Genomic DNA, 25951 nt, shown 5'->3' with positions numbered 1-25951 from the left:
ACTATCACTAATGTGTGAAGAGTAAAACTTTATTTAGGAAAAGATTGCATTTTAATTCCTGGCCACAGTTCAATCAAAATTGATCACAATGCCACTGGCATAGCTATTTATTAATTGACGGCACCATGTGAAGATAACAGCTGTCTATTTTAGGTAATCTTGGAGTAAGTTCACCTTTGGACCTTTGTGGGTTTGAACATGTCACAACCTCTAATAATTTGATTGTGGGACTGCTTTATCCCAGTGGGTATTTTTTAGAGACTTACCTATGCCATAGGCAGGTGTGAGGTGTTTTAGGTAAAGGCAATCGGGCAAAAAGGCAGGAACTAAGGCATCGGTTGAAATAGCAATGCTAGTGAGTGCTATTATTGAACAAAACTAAAGTAAAACAAAGTAAAAACATGTTTTAACTTGTTGCTTTTGGCACTCACTCACTGGCGTTTCTTCTTAAGCCCCAGCTTTCACTGGACTGAACATACAGTACAGGCTTGTTGCAGCATTTTATACATACCTGCATCATTTAAACCAAATTGAATGATTAATTCATTGGACCACCTATCAAGGCCCACAGTTTTCTCCATTCCATCCACATTCTCACATGGAAGTGGTACTGTTTTTAAATAAAGGGTCAAACTTAAGCCTTTTGTGGGGTAAGTTAATGTACACATTTAGCAACAAAACTAACACTATTGATCAGTGACACAAGAAATAAAGTAAACACATTAAAATATAAATAAACATAAATATATAAAGATGTAGTTTGTTATTCATGTAGTTGGGGGACTAATTATGCACATTTATACTGTAGAATATGGGAGTGAATGAAAACAAGTACCGGAGCAAAATAAGCTATTTACATTTCCACACAGTGAGGGTTTTTCACCCCGTCTCAGCGGGGTATGTGTCTGCTGTGATTTAGGGACCAACTAATTTTACTTACTGAGCCAAAAGCACACCTGAGGCAGGCAGTTTGTAATATTGCTGTGGAAAGACCATTCATCACAGAACGTGAGAACTTGACAAGGGGAGGCTCCAAATGATGCAACAAGTTTCTAGAGCTCCCACCATGGCGCTGTATCTGCCAGCTACAAGAATAATTGCACTGCTTTGTACCTGAACAATTTGTGCAGTATGTCAAGGCAGACTTTTCTCAGAAACATGCTTTAATGTTTTAATTTTCAGATAAGTGGCATCATTTCTTATACCCTCTCTGTATATATTTACAGCACTAGTCTGTGTATCTGTTTGGTGTCACTGCTGAATTGCGCCAGATTCGCTAAGCCATGTGAGTTACACTGCTGTTTGTAGCAGTTTAATCTGTACCAGACTTAGGCTGAGACCAAATCAAAGCTTTGACAACCCGCTAATCGCACTTAACAAAACTGTATTTGATAGCGTTTTATTTGTATGAGTAGAAGAAATAACATACTTAGAAAAAAAAGAAAACGCTATTAAATACAGTTTGGTTACATGCGATTAGCGGGTTGTCAAAGCTTTGATTTGGTCCGGGCCTTAATTTCATTCATCAAAACAAGCTGCAAATAATTCCTTGTGTATACAGCCCACTGTTTTACTGTGGTTCTCAAGCTAATGTCAATGCTACTGCAGTTTAAAGTCACTGAAGAGTAAAACCTGGAAACATCTTGACCTTGGAATTGCTTTTATGGCAAGGTATTAGCATACTTCCTTCCACCTCTTACTTTCTGTTTTCATTTAACGAAAACCCAGAAAGTGGATACAATCACCTTCAAATACTGCAATAACAGTTGGATGTTTCTCATTACATTGTAAATCTTAAGGTTCGCCATTCAATTTGCAGTAATCTTGAATAATAAAAAATTATAATCTAAAGCAAATGGCATGGTGTGGTGTACTCTAGTGTACTGGAGAGGAGTTGGTGAAATCCACTGTGGTTGGCTATGGTAGTGGGAAAGGGACAGTGTTGAAAGCTAGACTTGCCAGAAGCAGGCACACCTGTAGACCACCTGGGACTGGTTGTACTCCCAGATTCCACAGCTGCAAGTCAAAATCTGAAGGCTGGAGTGTGACTGGAGGTACAGTAGATGCCTAGGTTTCTGAAACAAAGTAGATCAAATTGTGTTTACAGGAATGGCCAAAAGTTTTACATGATTTAGAATATTAGTATTGAGACATAATTTAAAACAAAAAACAATATGAACATAATTTCGATATTTTATTTAACATCATGTAATCAAAGAAACTACTAAATTATTTTGCAAAAGTCTACCCGAAGCCATAATAGTAGTACAGTATTTCATGTTAGATTTTGGAATGTCACGTTTTTTGTTTTTGAAAGTACAAGCACTAATGATTAACCATGCAGGTAATTCCATAAATCACTCAAAATATATGAGACAAGACCGAACACCAGTGTATTTACCTATTTTGTGTATGGTCCACTCTGTTTATAAGAATCACATCCGTCTCTGATGATTTCATTCTTATAAGCGGTTGATTCTTAAAAGTGGGCCAATATGATTACAATTACAAAAGCACCTACGCACATCAGTAGTTTAAATACAGTATACAACTGTCAGTGGTGCTCAATCACTGAGGACAATACATCAAAACAATCAAAACAAGTCCTCGTGGGTGGGTAGCTTGTTATATGATCACAGTTATAATTTGTTTACTCAAGGCTGCAGAATCCTATTTTACTACAGTATACTTGAGAAGCGATCGTCTCGTGAGGGTGCCTAATTTAACTGCCGTGCGGTGTAATGTGTAATGGCCTTTGAATTAAAATGCCTGCCATGTCAACACATAAACTGCACAGCTTGCTTTTTTTCTACTGGGGACCAGGGATTATACTGCATACGCTGTGTACATGTCTAATCATGTGAGGTGTGATCAAATTCAAATTCAGAAACAGCTTTATTGGTTATACCCGTCATTGCACTTGATGCAGTATTGCATTACATGCAGTCAGTTTCCCCCGAAATTGTTTATAAGCGGATTGCTTGATTCTTGCAAGTAGAGTATTTTAGCATGGTTAGTAGAGGAATGATTTTGTCCCAGTGGTTTTGATCACTATATGCAGTTGATTCTTATATCAGTAATTCTTATAATCGGAGTGCACTGTATTTTAAAGACCGTCGTGGAGTCCATCACGGTGTGTGTTGCAAAACCTTGCTGTTAAGCTGACAAATACACTTTTTATATTTTCATTTTTCCTGGCGAAATTCTGCATTGTTTCCAAAGATTTGGTTTTAATGTTTTATGTGAAAAATAAAATCTCAGGTACCAATCAACAATTCATTCAATTTTTTCATATTTGGGTTGCAAATAAAGTTTGTTTGGGAATAAAAAAATAGAAGTCTCTGCTTTGACTTGGGAGTCACACAGCCTGCTTCCCATCCAGGCTTAGATACTGATGTTTATGTGTCACAGTCAATGCGGAAAGTAATCGTCAACAAGTTGCCATCCAGTCAGGTTGATTTTGTTATTAAAACAAATAAAAAAAAAAAAAAACCTATATTGATAAAAAAAAAACCAACTGCGGCCAAGTGACCAATATAGCTTTAAATTAGTTTGATCATCATATAAGTCTAGACTCCTTAATATTAATTAAAAGTTTCATGCTCACAGAATAGTATTAAATCCCTCAAAACAGATTTATTAATTGTTTTGGCCGCATAGTGTAATGCACTTATGGTGTGCAGTATTTCATATTGCTTATGTTTTGTTTCTGACAATCACAGAAAATCTGTGTTACCATTCCTGCTTTGTGAGTGGAAAATAATAATATTACACACTGGGGTTGTTGCCAGGATTTTAAAACTCTGAGCTGTGATCCATTTTATTTTGCTAAATTCCATCTGTCTATAGCCTATAAAACATATTTGGTCCTCATTATGACACTGTCACAACAGCGATCCTGTGTGCATGCTATAATGAGCCATGGCTTCTAATGAGCCAACAATTATTAATGGGATTCAACTGTTACAAAGTTAGTATGCCATTTTCCGATGCTGTGGAACAAGTCTGTTTTATTGTGATTTACAATATTCCTAATAACAAGAATGATTCTAACAATAAGTTCCTGTTAACTTTTTTTCATGTATTTTCTACTTTGGGGGGAAAAAAGAATAATCTTTTCATGCCAATAAAGCCCATTTGAAATTGAAAATACGAGAGAGAGAAAGGAGGGGAATCTGATTAGAGCAACAATTAGCATGGAGCCAGCAGTTAAAATCAGAGTTAGAAGCAGTTCTTACAAAAATCCACCAAGTTTAGACTTTGGGGTTTTTTGTGTACCAGGATTTCCCTTAGTTGAACCAGTGGTAACTATGCTACAGTATATGTATAAATCTGTGCATGTTGTGTTTGTGTGTTTTGGTGATATTCCATCACCCATAGTTTTTCTTTCCTATTCCACTCTCACATTACATCATGGTTTTCATGTGTGCAGTGCATAGTACATAGTGTATGTCCCATAACACTGTTCATGAATTAGGATTATATAGTATTAAGGTCTGTGATTAATATATGTTGCTAATATGTAACATAATACTAGTTTTTATTAGGAGTTAAAAAAATTATGCTGTACATTAGTTATAATTTTTTTTTCTTAATTTTAAAGCACTTATATTTATTACTGGGCTTAAGTGTATGCAGTTCATGATGCAAAATGAAATAAGGCAATAGATACACCCATGTACTGTAGGCAGACTACTTGTTTACTTTGTTATGAGTAGTTGAAGGCTCTACTAACCGTTTACGAGTCCTGACTGCCAGACAGCATGTGAAGGACAGGGCATGAGGGGAAAGGCCATCCTGATCATTTAATGTTTGACGGAATAAACTGTTTGGGTTTGGCTCTTGAATGAAAGATTTCTTCTCATGTGCCTTTCCAGTTTTTTTTCCAGCTGGATTGTTTCATTGTCATGCCGTAGACATTGAGAGAACACAGTTGCTCACTGGCTATTAATAACAACTCTCAACCTGAATCTTGTTTTTTTATAGCTGGTAAACTAAATAATGACATCAGCTTTAAGCACAATGTTGGTACCCATAGCCAGCCATATACCCAAATTGTTAGCTCAACCGAATCCCTTTCAGTAATTCAGCTGTAGGTTGAAAGGTAGTAGATACTTAAGCTATCGATCCAACTACTATAATTTTTTGAAACAGAAAAGATGAGGGTTTGGTACGACGACACATCAAACGTCAGTTGTTTGACAGTGTACCAAGCAGTGTCTTAATAAATAAATAAATCTGGAAAATTCAGTAATCCGATGTGTATCCATCTGTCACATGTCCGCCCTAACCATTCTCAAGCTCTTCAATACAGTGTGAGTGAGTGAGTGAGTGAGAGAGAGAGAATCAGAACCAGGGCTGGCTACCAAAGAGTGAGTAAGCAAGCTGAAACCACAGACAGCTGGGCGAGTAGCCAGATTTCGTTTATTATTGAACAGAGAAGATTAGTTCAGAGATAATAATGCTGGTAGTGTCACGTGAGCTGTTCAGTGTGTTAATATGTAAACAAATCCTGTTTGCCTGCGGGACATATCAACTTCAACCTCCGTCTCGATCTCCTGCCTGTCACTCAGCAGCGAATGCACGCACACACACGGCAGACTACTACTCTGTCACAAGCATTAATAACCTGTATCTTTCTAAACAAGGGATTTAGGGGAATAAAAGCTGCATCTCAAAACAATAATTGTGTGAATATAGTAATTGTTACAGCTGTGTATAATGATATTTAAAACAGCCAACTTTTTACATGCCCACCCTTACTCTGGTCCCACCGCTGTCGGATACGTGACAGACTACTGTATGTGTTTTACCAACTGTGGCAGTGCGAAAGCCCTGCTGTGTTAGTGTAGGCAATATTGATTTGGCAGGGAGGGGGTTAAATTTCTCCCCGTCAAAACAAGTGGGAATGTGGCTGGAGCTGACAATTGAATAAATGACTAAACAGCACAGAGCTAAAACAAAAGGGTTTACAAAAACTCATGAAAGCAAACAAGACGGCACAGCACGGAACACACAACATGGATCACTGCTACCACCAACATTAATTCCACTAACTAAATTACCACCCGTGAACACCTATTTTATGCACCTGAGCCTAATTAATCATGTAATCATTTATTCAATTGTCTGCTCAAGCCACATTGCCACGTGTTTTTATTCCCCACACCAACAACACATTGTTGACATTTTTCTAACTATAAAAAATGAAACTGCTTGCAATGTTTCCTGTTAGTGTGACCTAAAAGTTGGTTAAGATGTCGGAGGAAGTCATTCCCCTAAACAGCCGGGAATGTTCACATTTCAAGTTTCTTTGGCACCAATTAAAAACCAGCCAAGAACAATCTCTGTGCTTATGGATTGCAACTTTTTTTCAGACATACCAGGCCAAGTACCAAACCTCAAAAGAAAAAAAATGTATTTTAATAACTGTAACTATTGACCCAAAACAAACTTTTCCAATTAACCATTCAAAACCACTTTATCTGTAAAGTTTTTAATTAAGATTGTTTATTTTTTCCATTCATTATTCAGTTGTCACGGCATCTGCTGGGAGGGGGGACTGCGTGTTAGCGTTCGAGTAAAGAGTCACGGTTCTTTAAACAAATCCCACTGCTTTTTTTGCAGTCATTTCATGGTCATCATATGGTAGTTCTTAACAGATTTGTATTTCTATTTTCGCAACACCAAATTACACTATTTACACATCCAATTTACTTCCTCTTTGCAGGACATTTGAAAAAAACACCTGGTAGGAAATTCAGAACTGGAGAAAACTGTACTGCACCAGATAGAAATTACAATTCAGCTCAAATGGTTTCTTTATTGGTTGCCCCAGTTGCTGGTTTATATAATCCTGTGCAGGTTTACAGCAGCTAGATTAATGTTTACAGTGTGTTCCAGTATGGAAAAGGCCCCAATCACCCAACATGGCTGTAAATGGATGGGTCAGATTGCAGCAGGAGACCCCCTGATAAGGACCCTAACCTCAACAGTTAATTCTCCCATCTTCTGTTGCTTTTCTGGAAGGAGAATCCGCTCCTAACCAATACGTCATCAGCAAGCGCATCAAAGCTCTGTGTACTATTCATTCTTGTCGCTTCTTTTTGTTTCGGCCTCCATCCTCCCCAGCCACCACCTCACAGCATGCCTCGTCCTGGGGGGAGGTGGCTCATAGCCACGTCCTATCTGCGGCACTGGTATGCATGTAACTGTTCATGTATTTCCAGCCTTCCTCGCACAGGTAGCCGTCGGGCACCCACGGACGAGACCTCATCATCATCATCATCATCATCATCATCATCATCATCATCATCATCATCATCATTCAATCAGTGCCATTCATTTAAGCAGATTCTCCGTGCTGAAAGCGTGGAATCTGGGCTTGTTGTAATCAACAGTTGTCTTTAAACTGACTGAGTCTTTCAAACTGAAGCCAATTGGGATTCGAGTTACTGAGGTTACATGATTTACTATACTGTGACATCTCTGGAATATGGTGCATTTAGCAGTGTTAGGGTTAGCTATTTACCATAATTTATTACACTTTACGGCTTTTTTTACCATAGTATGTAGTGCTGTACAACAGGAAAATTAAGAGCACCAACACATAAAAATGTTTTATTTTATTTTATAACTAATGTTTTTAATATGGCAGAATTACAGCAGTTCTATTTAAAGATGAACTCCCTTCTAAATTACGTATTTTAAAATAAAAATAATTTAAAAAATATACAAAATGGTGAAAAATAGTTACCATTTTTGTTTAAAAAAGATTAAAAGTGGTTGAGCCCTCTTTAACCATTTTTTTTTTTTTTGGTCTTGTGTAATGCCTATATTGTGAATGGTGTGAATTAATCTGTAGTACAATGTATGGATTTACAACACACTTTACTCACAGCACAGAAATTACACCAAAACACTGAAAAGATTAACAAAAGTGGATCTGTCACCAGTTTGTTAATTGTGTTTATTATAAAACGTATTATATTAGAAATAGCGAATTAGCACAGCGCTAGAGACAAACTTTCAAAGTCGACTCCATAAAAGGACATTTGCCCTTTCACCTTGATCGTTGATGTATACTGAACAGAATGCACAGCCAGCTGCTTCCATACAAGGTTTTCCTCAGATGCTTTTGCACAAGTTACAGAGTTTTTAAGACTTATCAAACAGAAAGAACAGAACACATTAACCTTCTCTGTGGAATGCTGGTCGTCCCCAGCTGGACTAGCTCTCTTTCTCTCTTATGGATGCCTGGAAAGTGACAGTTCGATTTAGCAACAAGAGCTCTGATAATTTGAAGGGGAGGTTAATATTGAAGGAATTATTTTGGAATTCAGGGAATGGACATTCAAATATTCAAGTTGATGCCAACAGTGATTATGCTGAACAACTATTTTTTTTTCTTCTTTAGTAACAGCTTCCACACTGCAGAGCTCTATTTAGGTTCAGGATACTTAACTCAAAACTGCAGACTGCTCTAGTTGTATTGGAAAATATATTTACCCAACAGAGCGGACCTGTATGATAATATTACACTCACTGGGAAATCTCCCTAGATAGCAGCAACCACCTATCTGTGGTTATCCCAGGGTTACATCTTAAAATAAGTGGTTACCGCAGTTAAGATGGATTCCATGGTGCTATCAAATGCTTATGCCCCCTTAGTGGAATAGGTAAAGAATGTTGTTATTAGTGGTTCCTATTCACAAAACATTAAAGATTGTTTTATGTGCTGTTTTTTTTTAAAGATATAAGCATTCCCCTAGATTAAACAGTGATTTGAAACTCGATTTAGATTTCGGTTTAAGGATTCAGCTCAAAGAGTAAGTAGCAGGGTTCCGGAAAATGTAGTGTTACATTTCCCCAGGTGTTGCTACAACTGTGTAAATAACGTATCTGTAGTTTTTCTTTTCATTGTTAACATCCTGAGAACGTTTTACACTTATAACTTTAAAGTTAATGTTTTAAAGCTCTTTTCAAAATGGCCGCTCTGGTGCACTGGTAGTGTACAGATTATTGCTGACATTGTAAAACAGGTAACACAGCAATAACGATCCATTATGTGGTATGGAACAGAAAAGTATGAGAGCTTGTTATGTTTTTGTTTTTTTTTTAATTGCTGTTCCTGCAGTGATTTAGAGGACAGATCTCAAACCCCAGTGCACTAGAGCAGCCATTTTGAAAATAGGCTTTAAAGTTATAAGTGTAAAAAGTTGTTAGGATGTTAACAATGAAAAGATAAATTATAGGTATATTATTTAAAGTTGTAGCAACATGTGGATTGCTATTGCTGTGTTACCTGTTTGACAATGTGGGCCATTTTGAAAAGAGCTTTAAAACAGACTTTAAAGTTGTAAGCGAACAACATTGCCAGGATGTTAACAATGAAAGAAATGACAGGTACGTTATTTAAGTGTAGCAACACCTGGGGACGTGTAACCCTATATTTTTTGGAATCTCAGTACTTATTCTGGCTGGCTATTTTTGATAAGCGTTTAGAAAAAATGGACTAACATTTAAACTATCAACACCCCTAATTATTGTTTCCTTTAAATTACCTGGAACCCCAGAGTTTTATGAGAACATAGTTGGAAAGTAATGCGCAGTGAGAAAAGACTTGACTCTGTAGAAGCTGTTGCACATTTACCCAGGATGACCGTTTACAAGGTAGTACCAGGAGCACTTTATTTGTCAGCTTTCACCCCAAATCTTACTGGTGGAACCAGAGAGGTTTGAATAGCTTAACATTATTGTTGATTCCTGGATTTTCACTCAACCTTTTAAAATTTAGCCCTGCCCAGGTTTGTAGTTTTTTGCAGGTTATACATCATCTTCTAATGCATGTTTGTTTATTCCACTCCCTTGCTAACAGTGCCTCCTTGAAAGGCGGTATGTTTTCAGGTTTCCATGACAAGGTTGTGGGATTATAAGCAGTGTTCTCCAGCTACAAGAAGGGATTTTTCCTGTTGCCTCGCCGCTAGTGGAAGAATACTTTATGTCCAGATAGTAATGATATTTAGACCTGTAAGTGTGTTACGCTGATGAAAAAGTCATCCTTTTGACACCAAGAAAAGCGGTCAGCTTTAGAGGGCAGGTTTTGTAGTAGCATCCCATTGTACTGTAGTAATTACCTGAAGTGTACCTGTTTGTTTTTAAAATAGACAGATTTTAAAATATGTGAACTTTTAAATAGCAATAGCACCCCTGAACCAAATGTAATTTTTTTGTAGCATTTAAAGGTTACAAATCTAATAAACTACAGAGTAGTAAGTGCTTGAGCATGACTATGTTAACATCTAAGCTTGTGAAAGTCAATGTCAAAGCGGCTTCAACAATGTGTGAAGAATTTGTAAAGTGGCACATACTCTGCCTCATTCCAACACATGCCAGTCACCAATCTGATACAGTGGGTTGAAATCTGTAAAATTTGATTTTACCAAACATCAAATAAGAAATAAATAAACATAGTAACATATCAAACACAGCACTGATTCCAGGAACAAATACTGCACAGAGCAAGGAAGTTGCTCTGTGTAGCCCTGAACATTTCAGACACATCTATATTCAAACAGCTCATTTGTTTCTGAATTTCCAGAGTATTTTTGAACATGTTTTTACATTGATGAAAAAGTTACACTCCCTATGGATTTCATTCCAGTATTCAGTGACTAGAAATTGTAGATGAATGCAGAACAACTGTTTCCCAGCATTATAAAATTAGCTTACATAGTTCTAATTTTGTGTATGCAGAGAGATGTGTTTCAGCATATAGGCAAGCAAAAAAAGTCCATATTAATCAACTAACGTTCCCTACATGTAATACAAAATATAATGCTGCAGAAGTGAGTGGAGTATGGACTGTGTAATGTATTAATGAAAAAAAGGACTATTCTTTTGGCAAATTTTACACTGTCTGATCCCCTATAATATCTGGTAGATGCTTTACCATAGTAAAAGATTTGCTTAAATGTAATTAAAATCTATGTTGCAGTTCACTTACCTTTGTTAAAATTAATGTAGTCTAATATCTAATCTGACAGTTTGTGGCTGTAGGACTAAATTACAGATGAGTGCCCGGTCCTACTTACTATGTTGAGTGAGGGTAACAGATATGTTTTGTAGATACACTAGCTGTCTGAGTAAGATTGCAAGAGTTTGAGTTGTGTTTCTTCACAGGCTGAGGTGCATGTCTGCTGTACAGTATGCACTGTGCCAGTGTGTAAAATAAGACCGCGGTACAAAAACTTCATCTTCGTAGACCAAATTAAACATTTACCATGGTAAAAAAAACAACCCCCCCACCCCACCCCACCCCCAAAAAAAAACGGCATAGCAGTGTAATACAGCTTCAGCTAAGACAGTTACTAATGGCATGATAAATCAAGATAAAAACCAGGGAATACTGTAGTATCGCTTTCAGAAAATTTGGTAAAAGTTAAAATGCAAATAAATTACGGTAAACCATGGTAAAGATTATGCTGAAGTCACCCTTCACTCTCATTCAGCATTAGCATTGGCAGTGTTTAACAGATTTGTGCAATAACTGTTGTTAAATGACACAATGTGTTGATAAAGAAGGAAAGATTGTAGCCATGTGTAAAATATTCAAAAGCATTCTTTCTGCTAGTTCAGACCAGTATTCCTTGGCACTTGATTGCATTGTGGCTTTGTCTCTCGACTCTGGTTAAGAGAGTTAACTCTCACTTGTGCTGTGGGCTTCTGTGTGTCTATAGCAGGCCCCGGCCATCAGTTGTATTAAGACAATTGTCTTTTGAAGGGTAACAGTACATTTTCAAGGAACAATAAAATATATTCAGTTGTATAAAACTAGCATTTCTGGTAGACCCAGTTACTTACATGAACGTGTGTAGCTTGTTAAAAATGGTGTACGTTTATTTGGATTTCTTATCAACTGCAGAGATCTTTTGACTTCATAGCTGGGGTAGATACCATTAATGTGTTTATTGTAAGTCCCATCTGTGTCTCGGCAGTTTCGTTGTTACAAGAAAATGTAAATAGCAAATAGATTAACAGCGAACATAAGCAGCTGGGGGATATTTTGAGACTTCTTGAGGATAAAGCGCTGGGGGAGCAGCTTGTAAATCACATGTGCATTCAATCTAAGCAAAGAGCAGTTAAAGTGCATTTGGGGTGCATCGCATCTGGACAAAGTACAATCTGACAGTTCCTGTGAAACCAGTTAGTTTAAAGATACAGTGTCTTCTAATCAGCCATGTCTAATATACAGTTGATGTGACAAACATTGAGAGTGAGAACATCCCACTGTAAAAATGTTTAAATCTGAAACTTGTATTATTCCCAGCGTTGCATCTTGCCTGTAAAAATAGCCAAGAACCTTGGTTTTGGTTTCAAGTGAGCTGTGTTTGGTTGACCAGTCAGTTTGTATGTGTGGGGTTCATAACTTTGAGCTTCTGATGCACTATGGTATTTTTGTCTAGCCCAGTTTAGCCAAGAAGATATTTTGACCGCTTTGTTTCCATTTCCAAAAGGCAGTTTTAGTGGCATGGGCAATGGCACATGCTTGGACCTCTTTGAAACCTGCTTGCCTCTCTGTCACTCTGTAGCAGTTCTGCACAAATGCATAGTGTAAAATTAAGAACAAATATCTCTGCACTGGTAGTAAAATAGTTTCAGGTCCACTGAGAGAAAATCTGTGAAAATTAATTATTTTTCTTTTCATCTGCAGTAAAGATTTAGGATCCCCCTTTTCCGTTGAGTCTATTTTCCCATAAGTCAGTCAAAGCCCAGTGTAGGAGTGACCACATTCTTTGGAATGGGGGGGGCGGGGGGGGGGGGGGGGGGGGGGAGAGGCGAGGAGGCAGTGCAATAAACAGTGATTAGATGATATTTGGAACTGCAGATGAGTTCAGACTGTCACACGCATGAAACCTAGCTACGATTATTCATTGTAACCCAGACTTAAAAGAAATCGAAGGTCCCTTTGTGTGACAGCCTTTATTTATGGATAAACATTTAAAACAGCTCCTGGGTGTTCTTTCAATTTCAGTTTCTTCATACAGTGAAGATAGGTGGATTTTACATTGCAAAAAGTTGGCTTGGTGTACAGTGTTACTGAATTCAGTGTATTCTGCTGCTTGGCTTTTAGTCTTATTAACTATTTCAGATTATTGACATTATGTCAAGTTTTAAAGCTGTGCAGTCCCCTACATACCAACATTTTTGGGTCCGAACCAAATCCCTGTTGAAGTGAATGGTGTAATACCTGTCTGTTCTGGAAAGTGGCATGATTTATAAGTCTCTTTGCTTAAAATCAGTGTAAATCTGACAGGTACAATCCTGCACCAGATCATGCGGTTTCCTATGTTTAAAAATAGTATGAGAAACAAAACCTAACCATAACCAATACGTTGGGTATTACTCACATGTCCTGTCTGTGCCATTCTGAATTGTGCAGCTGTTGTTCAACAGCAGATACATTTCTAAACATCCACACAAGGTTCTGTATCTCTTGAAAGAGAATGTGCACTTATCAAAAAATCTGAACGTTTACCAAACCAACACAAAAAGAGCTTAGTGAAAAATGCCTGTGTTTAAAGTTTACTTCAGCTTTAATATTGTGTACTGCATGTATAGGACTTCTCAACATTTGCAAGTGTTGATTGTGAAACAAATTCACTTTAGTTTTTTTCTCCTGTAACTTGATTGAGACTATGATTCTGGTTCATTGATAATGTAATAAACAAAAGGCAGCTCCTTATTTTAATTTAAACCCAGTTTTAACAGCAAGTAAAGTTAAATTGATTCAATTAAATCGTAATTAAGAGGAAACTAGTATTTGCAAAATGGGTTATAACATTTTTGCAATGAGTCATTAAGATTTTAAATCCAGGAAAAGCTATTTAACTGAACTTGCTTTTTGTATTCGGTCTGAATTAAAAATAACATTTTTCCAAGAGTTTAATTAAGAAACAGAGCCAGCTCAGTGTTACCTTAAAAGGACATCACATGACCAAAAATAAAAACCAAAAACCAAGAGCCCTAAGTGTGTACAATAATATTTTTTTTTTAATTATATATATATATATATATATATATATATATATATATATATATATATATATATATATATATATATATATATATATATTTCTGTGATTTAAAAGTACAGTGTATTATTATATCTTGATTCCTTCGTAGTTTGGAATATAGACTTTGCAGCAACTAATGAGTAGCACCTCAGACCCAAGCTGTGATTTCACTGGCTTTAGCTGATTACAAGTTCAGAAACTGTAATGGATATCTCCTATGAGTGCAGGAGACTGACTGTTATCTTACTGAAGAACAATTACAGGCTAAAACTGGGCAATTATGTGTATGTATTGTGTACTTAATGAGGGACTGGTTTCCACTCAACTGTAATCTCTTCAAGATTCCTTTAAGTACTTGAATGCTGCATAGAGATATAGTAAGTGATAGTATTTTCAACAGGGCACCAGGAACAGAGTGGGTTACTTGTTTTATGTTACAAACTGTCTAAGTTTTTGAATGTCTGACTTTAAGACCATGCTGGGAAGAAGGTCCAGCCCACAACCATTTGTGTTCTAAAACTCCATGGTGGAGATTATACTGCTTTTAATTCCAGCTCTTACAGGTCCCTAAAGATGGTTTAATGCACCATTACTGGAGGTCTCATGGGTGTCCTGAAGATGAAGTGCCCACTACAATGTTAAAGATGTTTTGAGATCACTTTAAATGTTTTGTATGCATATTTGAACCTTACACAACTATTTTTCATGCAGCCTGTACACCTCTACTTTCCATAGCTGGGCAACTGCGAGATCAAAAGGCATCCTAACACTAACCACTACATCTGACACCTGACCAACTACAGAATACATGGCAAAGTACAACAGTCTTAAGACTAGTTCTTAATAAAATGTTAGTAATTTTCAGTGACAAGAAGTCACAGCAACAGTGGAATTGTATGATGAATGGTACTGATCTTCGATGAGGTGTGAGCCGTGTGTGTATCTCCATAGCCTTTGACTGGCAGAGAGAGGCTCTGATATTACACATCCCTGGGGGCTTATTGCTACACTGCTGGCAGTGGAATACTGTGTTGGTTGCATATTTCAAAAGAGTTAGCATAAACCTACCTTTATCAATGAGAGTAGTGTTGGTTGGTTGTAAAAACGGATGTTTCAGCAACTGCTCATATCTTAGTCTAGCATCAATGTTATGCATGGTGACTTTTTAAATTCAGAAGTTTAAAGCAGAATAAAGTACTAGTTATAATATCTCTGATGCAATAATTACAGTAACCCTTGCATATCAAGTTGCTCTTTAACATAACCCAGTTCTCACGCTATTAAGCAAACAAGATGTAGATAACCTCTCCAAGCTGTTGCAGACAGTAAATGAGTCAGCTGTACATGTATTGCGCTTGTCTTCAATGCTCTTCAGTTTCTGTCCTGGAGAGCCATCCTTGAATTCCTTTACTGTACAGCAGTCGAGATGGTCCCATGTGTGTTCTGTGCCAAGTGTGTTTTTATCAAGCTCTAAGTAGCCCAGTACAGTCTGTGTACTGTGTCTTTTAAGACCTGGTAAAATTATCACGAGAGAGGGAAAGTTCACATTGCAATCACAGACATAGAAGCTCTCAAATAATGACAGCTCTTAAGTCAACGTAACTTTATGCACAGCTCTCCAGTGTAACAAAAGCTGGCATGTGCCTGGCCAGAAATGCCTTCATTATTTTATATAATTTTCTTAATTTTAACTCATTTTTCTGTCTAACTCTCTGCTCACTTCCTTCCTTTCAAGGCTCTTATTTGTTCCATATGCTGAGATCCCTTTTTATTAGCAATAGGGCCTTTCATTAATGCCTCTTGATGGTTTTGTGGAGAGAGTGCCTGATATGCAGCACAGAGTAGTATCAGAGTCCTATTATCCAATGTGAATTGTTCTCAGATAAGATACATGGGCAGGGCATAGGCCCAATAGAGTATGTGTTTTGTGGATGGCAGCCATCTTGGTGAGGAATGGAGGAACAGCCTGGAGCCTGGAAAATTGGTTTGGTGTGGTGCCTTTCTGAAGAGGCTTGGTGGTCCAGTGGTTACAGAAAGCCATGCTTTTAGTCTTTTCCTGGGCCATTTCACCTTCAAATAGCACATACTCTTTTTATTATTATATACAGTATATAGAAGGACAAAGATATTTCTGTAAGTGGATCATTCGTGCACTGGGCTTGCAACATATCCAGATGACTTTTTAACATTTAAAACATCTTTTATTTTCGGTTTATTAAATGGTTTAAATGGATCTAGTGGTTGCAAGCCACTTTGGATCCCTGCTAATGTGCAGTGTGGGCATTTCCAGCGCCTTTACAGGTTGAACAGCATTAATACTTCAATACGTTTATGGTTATAACATTTTTAGCTATAAAATGTAAAAAGCTAAAGTGCCCACTGCTACGTTCTAGAAGATTCAATATATACCTCTTAATCGCTAAAATATAAATCCTATACCTTATAGCAATGCATATATAAAAGAGATATTAAATTCAAATATTTGCTTACCTTCCAGTATATGAAAGTGTAGTGTAGGATATATTGAAAAAATAAGAACCATCTTCAAAAGGCAGAGACTTGTGAATACGACCAAACAGCAGTCAGTTTTTCAGAGATCTTCAGAATGTGGACCACACAACTTGTAGTTAACAAGTCCAGTGTTACTTGACTGGGGTTTTACCTTGGTTTTTGTAGGATTTTCCCTCCACTGAATACATCAGGAGTCCCAACTAAATCTGATCATCAATCAACCTTGACAGTTCTTATCTTTGAGTTAATGATATATTCAAGAAGGATCCGGTCAACTCTTTTTTTTTTTTTTTAAACTAATTGGTGTGTCTCAACAACCTTCAAAATTAATTGGATAAGACGTATTTCCAAAAATGTTCATGCTCATAGCTTCTCTTTTTTCAACCCCTCCTTTTTATAAAAAAAGTCAGATGAATCACAGTTCACAGGATCCTTGCTATAATACCTCACAATACAATGCAAGTTTATATGTGTATTATATTAACATGAGCCTAATATATTCCCCCTGAACAACACTTCTCATCACCTTTTCAGTTTAGTTTACTTTCATATACAGGTATGTTAACAAAGTGTGGAACAAAAAGACTGTAGAGGTTTATGACAAGCCTTTGAATAAGCATACAGTGGTCAGTTCAGTTATTTCCATTAAAACATAAGCTATATAAAAACCTGTTAAATATAATAGCCTTATATTAACTTGTACCATGCTTGGACTAAAACTGACCTCTCTGTTTCAAAAAGTTGCCTGCACAAGCAGGTTTCCACACACCCTGTTTACTTGCCAAGGCCAGTGTTTTAATTAATATGAAACTCCACTGTAAGCACTTTTCCAAATTCAGCGCATGAAGTCATTTTTGGCTCAAAGATTATTCTAATTAAAATCGCTACCTATCTGATAAGGACAGATACTGTAGATGAGTTTTCTAATTTAACAAATGCTCTATTCGGCTGCCATGTGTTCATTCATTTCTGTATCATGAAGAGAGTTAATTTTGAAAGACCTTGGATTCAAAACTGCTGACGACCAGTGAATCCTACTTTTAAGCCTTATCTTTTGTCTAATGCCCTTCCAAAATTATACTGTGTGTCTGAGACAAGCATTTAATTATTTCACTTTTAAACGCTACGGTTTTCCTGTAAATAAATAGCTCTGTTTATTACGGCAGTAAAACCTTTATGTAAGCTAAACATTTATATTTTTTAGTTTAATTTATAGCGTAATGTCTAAAAGACTTTTTGTTTTGTTGGAGAAAATGAACTACTTCTTAAATTAGTTAAATTAAATTAACATTATTTCAGATGTGTCTTAACAATATATTTACAATATTGTCAGTGCCATGCTTCTGTTATAATAAACTTTTACTATGTTCTTTCAACAGTTTACCTTTAAATGGCATTATAAGATGTATTCTAATTAAGTTACTTCCGTATAACAGTTACTCCTAGAAATTGTAATATTATTTTACTCCATTGATAGATCTGTTAAGCTTTTAATGGAAAGTTCAGTTATTTATCTAAATACAGGCTGTCATTAATATATTAGAATGCCATAGTGTTACAGTGACTGAACCAAGTCTGACCTCCTTCTCTGCTCATACAAAATCCAGTTAAAGCAGTTTTAAGACAACCTCTGCTTTTTGCCAATTTTAGGCTTGATTAATATGACACACTATATTAAGCATTTTCCACTACTAATTATTTCAAATCAATTTCTAACTTAACATATTAACATGTCCTACACTTTCCATTCCCATCTCTTCCTGTCAGGTTCTAATTAATTTCTGTTATATACAGAAATTATTGTAAGAAATTTCTATCTTCTGTTATCTGAAGGTATTTTGTACGTTAATATTAACGAGATCATTCATTATATAGAGGATCTTGGAATCTTGAATATTTAAACTTAGGACTGCTCATACATTTGCTTAATGTTATTATATTAGGTTTCTTATTTATTTAAATACTTTTGTTTGTTCTTACTATAATCAAATCTAGTTTGATTGCTTCTAGCATATTAATTGTGCTCCATAGATTCTGCCATTCTGCTCTCGCTGGATCAGAATGTTTTGAGGCTCTAAGTCTAATTAAAAAAGATGCTTTTGCCTGATAAGGAAGGTTTGGTTCTTTAAGCAGGTCAGTCTGATCTTCACTGCAATGAACTCCTTCTCACAGGCCTTACACATATCTGCTAATAATATTTTCTACTGGTTTTATATTCTTTAAAACACATTACAGTCATTACAGTATTTGCTGCAGTTTCACAAACGTTCAATTTGTTTCCCAAAGATCAGCCTGCTTCCAGTAGCTGTGACAGTCTTGCGTCAGTTTCTACTCTCAGTGAGTCAGTTTCTGGTCACAGGTGTGGGTGACAGTCTTTAAAAGCCTGATACCTACAAAAACTTAAATCTTGTTAGGTAGGCTCCCATCCCTACATTCTCATTCCCATTGTCAGTGGGCAAACACATTTTAACTGAATCTGGGTCCACACCCTTGCAAACGAGGCCTTCCATGCAAAAGGATCTAATGACTTATAGCACAAAAGGGACGTGCCAGAACCATCTATGACAACCTGGAGAGTGAAACTGTCTCTACCCGGTCACTGTCTGCTTTCCTGCCAGTAACCAATCAGCTGCTTCCCCAAGCTTTGATCTTAAAGACTGTGCTGTGGTGAAATGACCCAAGAAGTACAAAGAGCTAACCGGAGATTAAGGCATAGAAAATGAGTAGCTAATGAAAGTGCAAAATAGCTAAAATGTATGAAATTATTTTGTTAGCTACAGTTACTTTAAGCTAATTGGGTCTGTTTTAATGATCTAAAGAAAAACCTTAAATAAGCATGGTAATACTTATAATGAAAGAAAAATATATTTTAGTATAGAATTCAATACGCCCATAATTCAAAATACTATGCAGAGTATACCACCCATGCTGGAAAATTTAGCCAACATTTATAAAGCAGTGTTGTGTTTTTGGATTGAATCCCTATAGACTTTTAAAACCTGATAGAGGGGGTACTTTAGTCTTATATCATGACAAAATGAGCAGAAGTAACTATACCATTTGCCTGTGTTACTAATACATTTGTGTGTAATAGTAGCCCAGTATATCAGTTTACAAAATGTGTCCCATTTTTTTCTTACAATATGCAGTACAGTGCACTATTTTATACAGATTGTTAGTAGATTACTGCAAGAGGCACTCAACAGGTTTATTCGTAATGCTCTAGAGGTGTGATTAGCTCTGTTTCTACACAGGGTTAATGCTCAAAAAACACTCGTAGGTGAGATGTTCTTGAAGGGCTCAATAAATCATGAGCCTGATTATATTAGTAAGAGCTTTTTGTGCCCAAGGAATAGCTCTTACCAGCTTTCTCCTTAAAAGGGAATTCCAGACAATTTTGAGATCATTTTGCGAAAAGGTTTAATGCCCAAGCTTTCATGAGCTGCCAATCACAACAGATGTATTTTTTAACTTGCTTGATTAATGTTCTTATTTATTTTCAGTATGCTGTTACAAGAAGTGGAATGACTTAATCACTGAAAGGCAATTACCCCCCAATCCCCTTGTGGCAGAGCAAAGCTCTGCCCTTTTAAATTGGCAGGGATGGGGTTAACTTCCCCTGCCTGCCTGGGTTTATTATGTTCAGGTGGCTGGGGTTGATTAGTTGATTAGGTTGATTAACGATCAATCAGCGCCCAGCCACCTGATATAAAAGGAGGCCTCAGCTTCTCATTTGGGTGAAGGGAGCTGAGGAAGCAGGTTGGTGTTTGTTTTGTGGTTTTTTTGAATTTTCTAAATCCAGTGAAGGCATTGCCCAGCCTGGAAACTTTATTTTTGTGAGTTTTGTTTTTGCTTTATTTGTGTTTGAGTATCTGTTATTTTGCCCTTGTGCACTTTATTTTTGTTTATTTATAATAAAATAGTTATTTTTTTGAACTGCAGTCTGTCTCTGGGCCTCTATCCACTCGCCAGCCTGCCACATTTGGTGTCAGAGGTGGGATAGCGCCACCTAGAGGCCCAGAGACAGACTGCAGTTCAAAAAAATAACTATTTTATTATAAATAAACAAAAATAAAGTGCACAAGGGCAAAATAACAGATACTCAAACACAAATAAAGCAAAAACAAAACTCACAAAAATAAAGTTTCCAGGCTGGGCAATGCCTTCACTGGATTTAGAAAATTCAAAAAAACCACAAAACAAACACCAACCTGCTTCCTCAGCTCCCTTCACCCAAATGAGAAGCTGAGGCCTCCTTTTATATCAGGTGGCTGGGCGCTGATTGATCGTTAATCAACCTAATCAACTAATCAACCCCAGCCACCTGAACATAATAAACCCAGGCAGGCAGGGGAAGTTAACCCCATCCCTGCCAATTTAAAAGGGCAGAGCTTTGCTCTGCCACACCCCTTTCTACGGGTCATGAAAAAAATATTATTCTTCAAGAGTGATCATATCAGTTACCTTTACCAGTACTAAACATTCAGCTTTACTGTGATTATACAAAAACATGATACATACAGGTGATCTTAGACTTGTGTGCAATGTCCTTTTGCAGATTGTAGACTGCAGAGGGAATGGGTTATCAAGAATTATCCTAGATTAAGTAAATTGACATCAGTGACTAAGTGTCAAAATAACCAACAGTGATGGTGAAATAAGTGCCAACTGGGCCACAATAAGTGTTACAAAATATAATTTGTGTTTACTTACATTAGAAAGATTGCACCCCCCGATCAATCAAGCTTTATGTTTTTCACGATTTTAACCATATGACTTGACAGCTTGGTGACACTTGTTGTTTTCTAATGCTGTCTAATTGACGTTGTGTGACTTCAGTGCTATCCCTCATCGATTTCATGACCCCATCTCCAGCTGTGAGTGGCAGAGCTGAGATTCAAGATAAAAGACAAAGCTTTGGTTCAGGACACTGTTGCTCATGTTCTGTGTGGCTATCCACAGCACCATCTATTTGCGCAGTTTAATTTCTGTCACTTAGTTGACTGACTGCTGTGATGTCCCAAAGGCTCTTAGACAGCGATACAAACTTCAAAGAGGTGTGTCTCAGTGTAAGATGCTATCAGCTAGAGGCCACAGGCCATTGAATCATATTCTATATAAATGAAAAAAAGAAACATTGTCAAGGCAAGGCTGCAGAGTCTTTTCCTCTCGGCTCAGTGTACATGATTGACCTGAGACTGATCTGAAATAGGAGTTTTCACTTTGGCAGTCAAATAATAAAAATATCTTAACAAATAATGACCAGTCAGCACCTTTAATTGGCGTCGTGTGTTCCCCCTTACAAGGCGATTATCTTTATAACATGCCCCCCCTGCCATAATGCTCCTGGGCTTCCAAATGATACTAAAGCTACGCATGCAGTGGTTTCCATACCACAGCCTCAATTAGGAGTTACAAGCAAACAACACCAGTAAGTCTAGACTCAACTGGAGCCTTGCGGCTTTAAATGCCTATAAATACAGGAGGTATATAGTGTGTGTGTAGATTTAAAAAGGGGAGATGGGTTGAGTGTAAATATTTATTGCTGTTTAATAAAACAAGTCAAGTTCACATGTTATGGTTGACCTGTTATAACTTGTAGGTTAATGAATGCCTTCCCAGCGTGCAGAATATACATCACATCGTCATTTTCCTGTAGGGCTTGGCAAAAAGAAACACAAATAAAATAACATTATGGACAAAATCGTTTCCTCTTTAATTCTAATTGTATTTTACCAGATCCTGTCTCTGGTAGCAGGATATTGTAATAGCTTAATTAAAATACAGTATGCTGTTTTTATGAAGTGAGGTTTTAGAAGTGACGACTAAATGTGTGCAACTATGGCAGCTGTTAGTAAATGAAAAATCTCAATACAAAATCACTGTTTCAGAGTGCTCAGAAACAGCTGCACACCTCTAATGGTCTTTGGATGGGTGGACACAGGAAAACACTTTAAAAAAGAAAGAAAGAGGATGTTCTAGGTGTATTTGAAACGGAAATAACAGTAATGGACAAGTGTTTGTACAGGGGGCTGTGGCAGTCAGTTGGCAGTTTTATCACAGTGGACTGAGACAGGAATCGGTCATCTAACTTGGATTAAGAAGAAGCACCCTGGTATGTGCTTCCTGCACTAATAACAGTGGCTACTGCCTAAGAATGTGGTGTAGGCTCCTGGGTTAAACAAATCAACATGTAATTTCACTGTTAATTGACATTGTGAGCATACTGAGACCTATTCTTATGCCCTGTGCGTTTTTACGACAGGTCATTTTTTAATAATTGTTCTGGTTCCCCGGGCAAAACCAACTAGTTTCTCACGCTGCCATGCTTTAATTGAGACTCCAAGGTTGCTAGAGGGGTGCATTGTTCTTGACTCCTTTACTCCCATCTATACCTGGCAGATGTGGCTGTGATCAAGCCCTAACAGACTGGAAAAAAGACTGAAGAAGGATAAGTTACCGTGCATAGTAAACTAAAAGAATGAGACTTAAAGAGTAAGTAGCAAAAAATATAGCATTATACACCCCTACCTGCTGCTACAACTGTTTAAATAGCAAACCTGTAATGTAGCATTTATACATCCCCACATGCAGGTACAACTGTTTAAATAACACACCTGTGATTTTTCAGTTGCAGAGTTCAAGTTAGCTATAACATTTTACAAGTAATTTGAACTCTGCAACTGTTTAAGAGCTGAAAACAATTAAAAAGGTGTAATTAAGCAAATTATTAGTTCAATTAATTGTCAAGTAATTGAGAGCTCAGTTGGAATGAAAACCAGCAGACACAGGGGGTCGCCAGGACCAGAATTTGGAAACCCTGCTCTAAATCACTGCAATTAAAAAAAATAAAAAAGTAAAAAATATTACAACAATTGCTCTGGCTCTTCTGATCCCTATCACATCATGGATCGTTATTGCTGTGTTACCTGTTTGACAATGTGGGCAGTAATCCTTCCAAAATCGGTGCACTACTGTGGGCGTTTTGAAAAGAGCTTTGAAACAGACTTTAAAGTTAAAAGTAGTCAGAATGTTAATAATTACAGGTACGTTATTTAAATGTGGGAATGTGTAACGCTATATTTTTCAGGACCCCGCTACTTACTCTTTAAGATCTTGAAGTTGTTTCTGGTATTGCTCTTACACCCCTGGTATGCTGGGACAGCTTCTTAATTAGTGTGTAGTTTGACTACAGTTTAACTTCATTCTAATGTAACTTTACCTTAGCTTTAATAAATTGTAATTGTCTTTTATTGTAATTTATTTGTGAATGTAAACTAAAGTGAGTGACTAATAGTGCCGCTTACAGTCAGTCACAGTGGAAGTATTTCCTATTAATTTCACCTCATGATGATATGAGTAAGGCCCTGTGAAAAGCGTGATTTCACGGGCTGCGCCGAAATCGTGAAATTAGCCCAATAATTATTTGCCCAAATTAGCCCATCATTATTTGTATTTCATACAATTTTTTTTTTTAAATCACATTATTGAAACTGTACAGCTCTGCTGTGTGCCTGGGTGCCAATATTAACCATGCACACAGTGCTGTGCAGTGATTATGTCATGTCACTGTATGCAAGCTAAGCAGGAAATTAAAATAATACACACTGTAAACAAGAAAATGGATGTCTCTAAAAAGGCAAAAAATGTGTCTATAGCAGATCATGTAAAGCAGTATCCAGCAGGAGTTTTACACAGCGATTGAGGTAAGCTTTGTTCTGTATGTCCTGCAATGTTACTGTAGATCACTACTGAAACTCGTCTGTTGACAGACCATTAGATTCACCGAAAAGAGAAAGGCAGAAATCCAGCGCAGTCCTGCGACTGCTTTACTTGCAAAGAAACAAAACACGGTGACTTCCATATTCCAAAAGTCCACTTATTAAATTTTGACCTGACAGAGGCGTTTGCGCAAATATCCCTTTTGAAAAATTAGACAACCAAAAGTTACAGAAATTGTTTAGACAGAGTGTAGCAAATGGTGGAGCGATTCCTTCATCAGCCCAGCTAAGATGTGAATGCTTACCTAAAGTTTCCGAGTATCACAAGCAGGAGATTATGGAATTGGTAAAACAGTCTGGTTGCTTGTCAGTGGTCACGCTGATGAGTCGACAGATGCACAAGATCAGTATCGGTTACACATTTTATTTGTTTTGCAAGACGTAAATAGTGAACATGCATCCTGAAGTACTAGAACTGAAAGCTGTCCTTGCAGATACACCTACAGACTGGCTGTTAGTTACAACACCATTTCACAAGCTATTGTAAAGTGCTTGAGTAACTTTGCTGTTAATTTTGATGTCAGTGCATTTACCTGTATATTTGCTGTTTAAAAAAAAATTAAAAAATCTGTACACGTAATTTATTTTATATTTCCTTGCACATTCTGCAAAATACGATACTTTACCCCTGACAATGCCGTGAATTTTAAAGAAAATGTCTGCGATTTTCACAGGGCCTTAGATCTGAATGACTGCCCCTGCTTCAGTGACAATAATGTGCCAGACTACAATGTGGTGTTGATTTGGACAAAGGGATACTTTTTCTGAATACAGAATAGTGTCACTAATCTAAACCCCAGTTACCCAAACTGACCTACAGTCAAACCACACTATAACTATGAAATCCATGTGATAACAGCTACAGAAAACAAAATCCGAAATCCTCATTATATGCTATGTAACATCTACAGTTGAATACACAAAAACAAAAACAATGCAGAGCTCCGGCTGGATTACGTTTTAGCGTAAGGGTCCGTACTCACGTAGCTGTGTCCCCTTTCTACTGCTACTCCATGTAATCAGTGCGGCGCCATGCTATATCCAATCGCCGCACGTCACCCAGATGATCACAATAAAGTTGTTTAGTAGTCATGCAGTTACAGCCTTTTCCCAAGATGGCCGACTTCTGGTTCCATCCTACCACCAAGTCGGCCCATCCCTGTGAAGCCATACCACCGACCTTACTTAATGCCCTTCCTGGTCGGGGGGTAAATTTGCAGCTCAGATGCCTTCTCTCCCATTCACAGGTACAGAGTACGATTATTACTCCAAACAAACCATTAATCTGAACAGAATTCGGTCCCAACTGGTTCTCATTAGAGAGAGACTATTGTATTGAGTTATCTTACTTGTTTAATGTCATGTGCATATTTTGTATACTTCTCAGTTGCTGTTTCTTTTTCGATCATTATTTACCATGCTGGAGTAATTAGTAAGCATGTTAAGAACGATCTAAGGAAAATTAACACATTAAGAAATGTAATATTAAGAAAATGCAAATGATATTGTAACGTGCACAGGGGTAGGGCTCAGGGTTGGTAGATGATGCAATCAAATATGAAGACAAGCCTGATACCAGCTCCT

At 37.1% G+C, this 25951-nt stretch overlaps 1 protein-coding gene across 1 annotated transcript in view; it reads left to right on the top strand.

The window, feature by feature from the left end:
- LOC121314705 (integrin alpha-9-like) overlaps nt 1–25951 on the top strand; it is a 133778-nt gene that overhangs the window by 52304 nt on the left and 55523 nt on the right. The window lies entirely within an intron of this gene.

This window comes from Polyodon spathula, chromosome 4 (genome assembly GCF_017654505.1).
Source record: "Polyodon spathula isolate WHYD16114869_AA chromosome 4, ASM1765450v1, whole genome shotgun sequence".
NCBI classification, from domain to species: Eukaryota; Metazoa; Chordata; class Actinopteri; order Acipenseriformes; family Polyodontidae; genus Polyodon; species Polyodon spathula.
Note: the sequence above shows the minus strand (reverse complement) of the source record. Positions and strands in the feature narration are given on the sequence as shown.